The 11,091-nt window shown below is 37.3% G+C and overlaps 1 protein-coding gene across 4 annotated transcripts in view; it reads right to left on the minus strand.

The window, feature by feature from the left end:
- The window catches only part of tenm3 (teneurin transmembrane protein 3), a 549,164-nt gene that overhangs the window by 288,493 nt on the left and 249,580 nt on the right, over positions 1–11,091 (minus strand). For 3 of the 4 annotated variants that reach the window (XM_017305071.1, XM_008419253.2, XM_008419247.2), the window contains exon 1: positions 6,287–7,007. The exons of the other annotated variant lie outside the window; for it this stretch is intronic. The gene's annotated coding sequence lies outside the window, so the exon portion shown is untranslated. Of the gene's footprint in view, positions 1–6,286; positions 7,008–11,091 lie in introns of those variants that run through there. 4 annotated transcript variants of the gene reach the window in all.

Consider the following 11,091-nt stretch of genomic DNA (forward strand, 5'->3'; position numbering starts at 1 on the left):
CACACACACACACACACACACACACACACACACACACACACACACACACACACACACACACACACACACACACACAAAGAAAAAAGAGAGCTCTACACATCGAATATCCCAACAGGGATCATACAGATTAAATGAGTCTTTTCAATCATTCTTGACAGAAACCTCAGAATCTGCATCTGTAGTACATTAATGTTCAGAAATGCAGAAGAAAAGGTAAATTATATGTAAAATGTAATCAACTTTCTGCTTCTAAAACTCCTTAGTAAGAGAAAAGAAAGGCATTCGTCTTTAACTAACATAAAATAACTCATTTTTGTGTATTCTGAAAATATGCAAGATCCTGAACAGCTAATCAGGCAGTCTGAACGAAATGCAGATGCATGTAAACCACTTTGTTTGTTTTAAACACTTGACACTATCTTAAGCACGTCCAGCTACTCACTAACTAAATAAATAAATAAAACAACAATTACTTAGAACCGAAACACAATATTTATAATAGAAATAACACAATAAAAGTCCATAAATGTTCAGATGTTAAACTCATGTTTATGGCACATAAAAATTGTTTTGTTTTTCCTTTTCAAAAATCCTAAAACTCAAAATGATATAAATTATGATGATGGTTTTTAAATAATTAAACAGAAGAAAGGAATCAGATAAAGATGGCGAGTCGGACTCACATTCCAAGGTTTCAATTCACAAAAGACTAAAGCAGATTTTCTTTTCTCCTTTTGCTTTTGTCATCTGGACAACGACTCAAATGGTTTACTTATCTGGAAGAAAAACATTTTACATTAACAAGAAGAATTCAAAAAATCTAAAAAAAAAAAAGCACTGTTGTCTTGTAACATTTATTTTCCCTTTTTTCTAATGTCTGTGCACATCAAAACTATCTTTGCTTGAATTTGTTTCCAGGCATTTCTAGATGTTCACGTAAAGATTTCACAATAGTTGCTGCAATGCAAAAATGTTTAACCTAAGAAAGATGGAAAGACGAAACAGTGCTTATTTTTAAATGTAGCAAGTTACGAAATGTGTTGAAAAAACGGGCTCAGCCTCTAAGAACTCTGCCGTGAACCAATCCTGTGACAGAACAAAAATTGCATTTCGGAGCAGCCAGCTGTAGCAGTCAAATTTCAAACAGCAAAGACGACGTGTGTTGAGATTCCTGGTAAGGTTTATTTTAAAATTTGCATTACTACGTAAACAGAAAGTCAGCATTTTATTCTAAAACCCAACCGGTGCTCATGTAAGAAAAACCAAACAGGGAGGACCTGCTTAAGTTGCTGGGCTGAAGAACAAAAAAGAAAGGGCGCCACAGCTTGGAGCCACTTGGACTGGTCCGAGGCGATAACACAGACAACTGAGGAGCAGATGGGAAATCCTGAGACATGCGCTAAAGGTTAAATCGGGTCACGATGTAGAATGTACTGAGGATTTAATAAAAAAACAAAGGATGATGACAGTGTACAATATACCACATTCCAATATATCACATTCAAATTAAATGCAATAAGAAGGATACATGATTGTTGTAAGGAAAACAGCTAAATCTGTAATATACTGTTATCTACTCCTAATTTCTGCATATTATTTGTTTATTTATTTTAGGAAGCTTATTAGCCATTTAAATTACCCCGTATGGTTCAGACTAAGTACGATTTCCAATATTGGTTTCAATGTAATGAGAAAGAAACCTTACTGCCAATCTGACATTCAAAGATATGTCCAAAATTTATTGTTAGATATACAAAACCAAATTACAGTTTGTATGACAAACTTTGTGAAGATTAAGATATGCAAACAAAAACTTCATTTATGTTGTTTTACCATATTTAGCTCTGAAGACAGCACGTATTTGCTGTGACAGCATGTATTCCTCTCAATCTGGTGTCAATGAAAGACGGTCAGACGGCTGTGTGAAGCCAGCTTCAGTAAAACTTCTTCACGGGGTTATGGTCAGGACTCTGTGGACTGCAGTCCACGAATCAAATTAATTTTTCAGAATTATGACTGAATTATGAGATATAATATAAAAATGTTTCAGATTTTACAAGATACAACTTATTATTAGTGTCCGCCGTAATTAACAATACATTTGGTAAGATTTAAAAAATACATTTATCTTCTTTCACAAAAGCCTTATATTGGACTGAAAAATGTAGAAAAACTGAGCCTTTAATTTGAGTATATTTAATCTGTGTTGATTGCTTTTTTTGTTTTGACAGCTAACTGAAGCTGAATTTCTTCCTTCTAAAATTGAATTCATACTGTTTTAAGATGAACAGTGTCTAGAAGCTTTGTAAATTGTAATCCATGTATCCACACACATACCCAATACGTATATTATATATTTCCCCCACAGGTTTCATATAAGTTTAATTCCTTCCCTTCCTGGACACAGAGCTAGAAAATCCAGGGAGTTTCCTTTAGCTAACTGATAGAGTATCTAATTGCTTAATAACAACACATGACCTAACTGTGAGTATAACAGAATAAAAAGCTGTAGTGGATTAATTTAGTTTCAGTGATCCGCCTGTGAACAAACTGTGAGAAAGGTCAAACATTGTGTTTCTATTAAATTTCAAGTAAAGATTCAAACACACTCACTGGCACAAATGTGGTCCTCTAATGCAGCGCTGCACTGCTTTCATCACGCTCTTCAAGGTGAATGATCCCTGGTTAAAGTGTAAATGATGCACAAATCTCTCTTTCACTTCAGACACACACAGACAGGAGTCGGTGAATGCTCAGTTTAAAAACTGTAATTAATTAAAACAAAGCAACAAATTGAAAACAATACATAAGCTTTACAAATACTAAACCACTACTAATATAACTGTAGACAAGCCCAGGCACAGAGACATGTAGACACTGAGAGCTTTACAGTCCGATGGGGACAGAGGTCATGGGGTAGAAGACAGGACTGGACAGGCGATTCCAACTAGAAGCAAATGTACAACTGTAGCAACAAAGAGCTGCTTAAATTGAGTTTCCTTTTGGGTTTTTAGCGTCCACAGGTAAATAAGGCATGATGTTAAGCATTTTATAGCACGCAAAAAATTAACAGGCAATAATACATCTGTGTGGGCCCTTTTCTGATTTATGCATATGTAGATTTCTAATGTTAGCCATTTTGGAATTCTCACTTGATAATTACTTGCATAAAGTTTGTTTCTTGAAGTGTGGCTACATTTAAAATAACTATGTATTGTGTTAAAAATATTTAGAGAAAATTAACACCTGCACCCACACACAGATCACACACACACAAGCGCACGCACACACACACACACACACACGACACAGGACCAGGTTACAAAGAATTCTCATCCTGTCACAAATCAACAAAAACAAGTTCATTTATCATTTCCTTTTAAATCATGCTATGCTACTCAGAAAGACTCAATAAATTACAACAGAACCTGTGTTAAAATTGAATCTGTGTTTAACATGTATTTAGATTTATAAAAAAAATAAATCACTGATTTCCAGTTTTACGTGTTAGATTATTCACTCATTCATTCATTTAAATTTGTTGTTTCATTTTTCGCCTGTTTCAAATATTTTATGTCTGAATAAATATGTGTGAACATGTCACCAGTTTAGTAAGAAAAATGGTCAAGTTGAAAATTGTCTAATTTGAATCACCTAAGCAAAAATAGGAGCATTTGCAGAAACAAAAAAGTTGCATTCAAGTCTCGAAGCCAGTGTGGAACAATTACCATATTTTGTGTGACAACAAGGACACATGTCTAAAACACACACTTTCCATACACACTATGTTAAGAAATCCTGTATGGCAGAGCATGCAAACTAACTTTACTGTGTGCAGAACATCCAGAAATATCCTGTGGGCAGGTCAGTCAACTGTGAAGTGAAAATAATGACCACAGACCACATTAGGGAAAATACACAGTAAGGAAGGAAAAAAATAAATAAAATAAAATCAGCTGAACTATTCTGTGAATAGCTGCATATTTGCAGGTGCAGGCAGGAAAGGAATACACAACTGGGAGTGAGCAATAATGGTACTGCGCTCTCATCTGTGACTGAAACACTGTTAGGGTTCAGTGCAAAGGATACCAGGACATCTATTGGCATAAACTGCAAACTGCATCCAACAAATCAAAGTCCGACCTTATCCGACCTCATCTGACCTCTGGCCTTATCTCACACATTTAAAAACTGTTTATTCTACTGACGTCTTTCAAATGCATTATTGTTTATTTCTGTATAGTTTATCATAAAGGCAACATTAAAATGTGGAAAAGGAATACGCACGAAAAAAAAAAACCTATCGATGTTTTATTTTAGTTAAGACGAGATGAATGCTACAAACACATCGACCTGGGAAATAACATTTTTATTCAAGCTTAAAGTAAAGGGGTGAGAAAAAGTTTAAACTTAGACATTTTGTGTTCTGTTTGAAATTTTCTGAATCCCAATGTGATGCGGAAACATGGCCATGAGCCCTGCCAAATCTGGACACTTCTCAAGTCTGATTTTACAAAAAACACTGAAGAAAAACTATTTGAAAGAAACTGATCTGGTACAGAAATATATATATTTGTACAGCAGAGAAAAACTAAAAACATTAACAACAAAAAGAAAGAATAAGCAGTCAAAAGAGCTGAAAATGTTCTTTTAAAAGCAAGTAAGAAACGCAGTTTCGGTAAGAAGGTTTTCAATAATCAAAGGCATCTGATCAAGGTAAATTGATTCTGTTTATTTTGTTTTTACAGTTGATATATATTGTATTGTTCATAATTCATTATTAGCCCATTGAGCTATAAAAATAAATGAGCTGTAATAAAGATGACTTTATTATGATATACCTAGATTTAAAAAAGTGAAAAAACAACAACAACAAAAAACAATAGATACTTATTGAACTATAAAATGGGTGCTAAAGATGATAACTGAATTATTAGACAGCACCCCTTACTTGGCCATTGTTTGAAGTGTCTATTTTATTTTCACCACTTCACACTGAACCAATCCAGACACAAATACAACTTGAAACGCATGCACAATTCCTAACAACCACATTATCTCATTTTTAGTTGCTTAAGAGTGGGCCGCAGGAGCCATTTCACCGTTTTTCATCATTCGTGTGAAGTAATGAGATAAACAACTGAACTTCCTCATGAATTCATCACTCACACTCATGGGGCAGATCAAACACAATCATAGGAACAATTAGGACTTTGGATTATTTGCATCAAAGTAAAAAACTGAAAAGCTACAAAGTCCTCAAGGTTTCTTTCTGTCAAACACACCATGGTGAGTAACTAAGCATAAGTGATGCCATTTACAAGAGGGCTGCACCTTAGTAAAAATAAAAACCCCTGAGGAATGAGGAGTTTCTGGATAAAATACCAAATTGATGTTAGGAGAAGGTAAAGCAGCAGATCAATACAAAAATGTACATTTTCCATGAATAGTGCGAGAGGTATAGACCACACCATGAAAGTGAGGGGCAAATAGTGTAAGAGAGAGGGGCTAGGTGACATGCCAGCAGAGGCAAAGCCACTCAGTCTTTCATGCTGTTGTACGTTTTCTGTGGTTTGCCATTTTAACCTTCCACTCCTTCACACACCGTACTCACTCACACCAAACCTCCAAGAGTTTTCTCCCCTCAAAGTAAATGAAAACTGCTTCATTTTTTTTTTTACTGATGCTTAATTTAAAATGACAATAACAACTGAGAAATATGTTTTGCTTGAATTTTGCTTTTGCTTCTGCTTTTTGTGACAAAAAATAAAGCGTGAGAATATTAGAAGAGGATACTGAATCAATGGACATAAGATTGGTATGCTTTCCATTCCAAAGTTTTAAAGTGGTTCTTGGTTATAAAATCATTTAATTTAAATAAGACACCCAATTCCTAACATTTTGGGGGGAACTACAGAGCACTTCAGTCAAGAAACTGAATAAATAAATTAATAAAAAAACAGAAAACTTTGGATGAGGCTCCGCTGTCTTAATTGCTCATTACAATGTGGAACACGGTAAGACCTAAAAGGTCATAATTATGCGGACCACGTCACACGTCTTGATTTTTCCTCCGGTGTTATGTCAACATCTGTGAGCAAAGTATTTGGATATTAAAGAACGGCAACTCTCTTTCGTGGAAAAATGTAACATGTGGGGTTAACTCTAAAGTACATGATCGTAATTTAAATAAATAAGCAGAAATTACATCCTGGACACTGTAATGTCAAATGGGCTATCTCCTAGTTTTCTTTTTCCCCCCTCATGTGTATCAGTGCGCTCCTACCTGCCAGTTGGTGCGGGAGACCTCCGACCACAGCCGGTTCTTCTATTCCACTTTTAAACCCGAACAAACTCTCTCCACTTCAGCCAGCTGCCGTTTCTCTTAGCAGTTCAAGAAAAGATTAAGAAAAAATAAATAAAAACAAAAATAAAAACCAAAATAAACATTGAGGGAAATCTCCGCGCTGAGTCGCCTTTTCCGCCACTTTTATTGCGCTTCCGGACACATTACTCTCAGCTAGGAAAAAGGAGAAAACGAAGAAAAACCGAGCACGTTCCTCTCTTCCATCACTGTTTTTAGCTGTTACCTACGTTTGTTTTAAAAAGCAACGTCCAAGGCAGCGAGGCGCGCGCAGGTATGAGGACGCACGTGAAGGTGAACAAAGTGCCGCTTAGAAGGACAGACGAACGGTTCGTCTGTCCAAGTGGCGATAAAACTAACACAGAGTAGACAGCTCTTCCATATTGGTTCTTCGCGGGACCAAGAAGGTGAAACCTCCTTTTTTTTTTTTTATTATTTCCTCTGCTCCCTATTCTTCCTTCCAAAAAACCGGTCGCGCAGCACCTTCTGCACTTAGGCTTTCGCAGCACAAAGAGCAAAAGACTCAGAAAGCAGAAGGGGGAGAGTTAGAGCGCGAGCTGTGCTCGAAGTGAGAAACTACAGTGTCCTGTGTTCTGGCGCTCGCGCTCAACTGGGAGCCGGCGCGAGCTCTCCTCCTCCCGGTACAGGATGATAATGATGCGCTGCGCGACTCGGTAACGGTGTGCTGGGGATCCCCTGCTGCGTCCAATCCTGACGTCTTAACCGGTGCGCGGTTGAGCGAGCGAGCCCGTAGATGGAGGTGGTTGTAGGGTGGCTAAGAGGTCAGCGGTGACTGTGAACTATGAGCTCTGACTATGACAGGCGACGACGCGGAAGTGGGAGCAGCAGAAGCCAAAATTGTTTTGGCAGGTGTAGGTCAACATAGGTGTGCATACATAAATACACACACACACACGCACACACACACACACACACACACACACACACACACACACACACACACATATATATATATATATATATACTTTAGAAAACAGCGTTTTGGTTTTGTTTTTGCTTTTTTGGGGGGAGGTGAGAATTAGAGTCGGAACATGAAATGATTTTATGACGCACATACTAAGCCTTGGGGATTTGATCAGAGTAAGGAAGAGAGCATTAGTGTGCACAGGATGATAGTGCGCACACAAAAAGATGAGGTATGTACACTGTCATGGAAAGGATGACAAAGCACTTTATATATATATATAATTTTTAATTATTTATAACAGAATATTTTTGTGAATGTGTGTCTTTCATATGACATGGTCAGTGAGTTTGTGGGTTATTTTTTATGTCGACTTGTGAAATTTCCATGTGACACACAGACGTTTGAGCTGTCATGGATTGAGATGGAAGTCTGAGTAAACAGAAATGTGCGAGGGTTTGCAGGTAATTATTGCGTTTGCACAACAAAAGCAGGAGGACAATAGTGCTGGTGCCCTAAGTCTGCGAGGGTTTAGCAGTTCAAAGGAATTTATGCTTAGTAGTTCTAGTGACAGAGATGGTAGCTCCAGAAAAGCATTTCATAATGACATTGAAAAAATCAGAAATTTCTGATTATACAGAGTGGTGACTGGGAACAATGGATGGGGCTCAGATGATTTTTGTTTATTGGAGATAGTAAGGTCAATGACACAGATAACTATCTAGTGGTAAGTTGCAAGGTGTGAACAAGATTCACCCTGAGAATTTAAAGGCTGTGGAAATGTTGTCCATGGAGCAGCAGACCGTGGGGGTCACAGTAGTTTGATTCTTATTTCTACTAGTAGTTTTCTACCGTATACAGGGATATCTTGTTGCTGTCCAAAAAAAGTAAAAGTTGTGCCCAGGAGAGTTTGTTTCAAGTTTGTGTTTGACCAGGTCTGTCCTCTTTCCACAACTCTGATTGTGGTGTTTATGGCCAGTAGCAGTATAGTTCTGAAGATGAGGACCTTTGTTTTGTGAGTGTAAGATGCGGTTCTGTTGGCATCTTCATGCTATGACCTTCGGCAGGCACTGGTGTGGTTCGCAGCCAGGTGTGAAGTGGTCAGATTGGAAATCAGTTCCCCTTTTTCTTTCTGTCCTTTATTTACCCCAATAAAACCCCATTAAGATCCAGATTTTATTTTCACAAGGGATCTGGGCAGAAATCTGGACACACAAAAGTAAAACAAATTAAAACAAATTACAAAACAGTTTAAAAGCAATGACACAAATTGATACAAACATGTCGAATGTTTTTAAGAACGGCTCAAAAAAATTCCAGTGAAATCAGATGAGACGCCTTTAATTCAGACTGACCCCTGAGTCTGAGGCCGTTATTCTCAACCAGAAAAAGGAGTACTGCTCCTTCAAGGTTGCAGTGCAGTTTCTGCCACAAGTATCTCAGTGTTTGCATCAAATCGGGTGCTGCTCCGCTGTGGCGTAGTGAAGTAGAGCGGCTCTGCTGGGAGCGTTATCTGGGTTTCCCTCCTGGACCCGTTACCCCTGCAACTCGATTTTGGATATGCACATGGATGGATGGATGGATGGATGAATGGATGGAGAGATTTAAGCATTTTTCTGACTATCTCCATAACTCATGAAAATACTTCACAACATAGACAAATAAAACGATCTACAAAAGTTAAAGTGCAAGAGCAAAAATGGCTTTCTGTGCATATGAAACAGAAGTGGAATGTGACAAAAGGAAATGCTTGGCTATGAAGTCAGACAGTAAAATTAGCAAAGAGACAAATTCAATGAGATCAAAAAAAGAAGAAAAAAAAAGCAATACACAGAATGTTTTAATAAACACGTTTCCATCCCTTATGCTTTGTTAGAACATAAACAGGGAAGTTTACTATGTATAATGTTACCTAAGCTAAATCTCAGGTGGAAAAAAGTTTCATCCATCCATTAGGTAAAAGTAGCCAAATACTTTCTCATTTGGGGACAATCCGATAAAGTCCAGAGCCAGTAGTGAGTTATCATCATTCAAATGAATACTGGGTCTACTAAGGCGCCTGGAACCCATTATTAAAAAAAAAAGATCACTCCACCTCCTCACCTTTACATCAAGGGTTTGTCCAGTCACTTTACAGAGGAAGCTCATCTCAACTGTCTCTATTTGCGATCTCATTTTTTCCCACCGCTCATTTTTTCCCCACATTCTCATGACAGGTGAGGGTTAGATCTAGAACACACATTGCCTGGTAAAAAAAAAAGAGAAAGGTTCACCCTTTGCTCAGCTCTCTCTGCACCATGGCAGAAGAGGAAGGTGTCCAAATCACTGCAAATGCTGTCACATGAATCCACCCCCTCTCCTGAACAAGTTCAGTTCTTCTCTGCAGCCTCACATTGGTTTTCCTCTATACTATGAAGAATCTGGCAAAATAAACAGTTTGCAGCCTCCTTAAAGCTCCTTTAAACAACCAGCTCAACCAACCCCTGGGCAAAATTTAACACAAAACATCTTTGCATTATTTTCACAAATTCTCTCACACCTGTAAGAAGAATAAGCAATTATTATTGCATGCATTTAATAAGTTGTTACAAAAGCTGAAAGCTTTCTTAGAGAAAGCAGGAAGGAGAGCAATAGATGCATACTATATTATGACGCTTCACTGAATTATTTTCTTTTATTACCAATATAACAATCTACATGTGTATTTGTAAGGGTAATTTATATATACTTCTAAAAAAATCTGTGCAATAAACAGAGCTGAGTGCATGTCCAACTTTTATTTGTTTTGCTTGTCCTCATTAAGTTATACGGAACAAGAAAAAGAGAGAATGGGAATGCTGGATCAGCATTAACTAATCACAATTACAACGGGCACACATGCACATAATATGACCACATATGTAGACCACAGTAAACACTTATTTTTAAATAGTTCTTTTGAAAGATATGTTGACATCTCCCAAAGTAATCTAATCTAATTATGTCATTTTGTACATCAAATAAACTTCTATCTTTCCTATTTTTTTTTGTAATTGAAAATAATTCTTATTTGGTTTTAAGAGACTCGCAGTGGAGGGGCCAAAGAATCACATGTGGGTCTGAAGCCTAAATATTCGTATTTGGAAAAATGTGGATCCTATTGCATTCATATTTTTCGGTTTTACTGTATATATTGTCTTGAACATGTCAATGTTTTCCTCAGTAAATATATTTGAAACATCTACATGAAATCTACATTGGATATTAGTAACAACCACTAAAAACAGAACACGAATGAAGGTAGCACGGTGGTGGCAGCATCATGCAATAGGGATGTTTTACAGCAGAGGAAATTGGCTGACCGGTCAGGATAGAGGGAAAGATGAATGTATCATTTTATAGAGAAATCCTCCAGAGCGTTTTTGACCTCAGACTGAGGGCGGCTGGAAGTTTTTCCTCTAGGACAACAACACAAAGCACATGGCCAAGATCTCAAAGACTTGGCTATGCGCTCTGTGAACAACCTGGAAGGACCGAGCCAGAGTCCAGACTTGAATCGGATTAATGATCTCTGGAGAGATCTGAAAATGGCCCCACAGATGCCTTCATTCAATTTGAAGAAGGTTGAGAAGAACTGCAAAGGAGAATGGACAAACCTGTTCAAAGATTGTTGATCCACCTTTGGGAGGAATTACAGTCTCTAGTTTTTATGAATAGCTCACATAAATACTCAGGAAATGCTCCAAATACCTACATAAAAATGTGGCTTTCTATTCTGAATGCATTAATACTATATATATATATATATATATATATATATATA

Source organism: Poecilia reticulata, linkage group LG1, assembly GCF_000633615.1.
Source record: "Poecilia reticulata strain Guanapo linkage group LG1, Guppy_female_1.0+MT, whole genome shotgun sequence".
NCBI classification, from domain to species: Eukaryota; Metazoa; Chordata; class Actinopteri; order Cyprinodontiformes; family Poeciliidae; genus Poecilia; species Poecilia reticulata.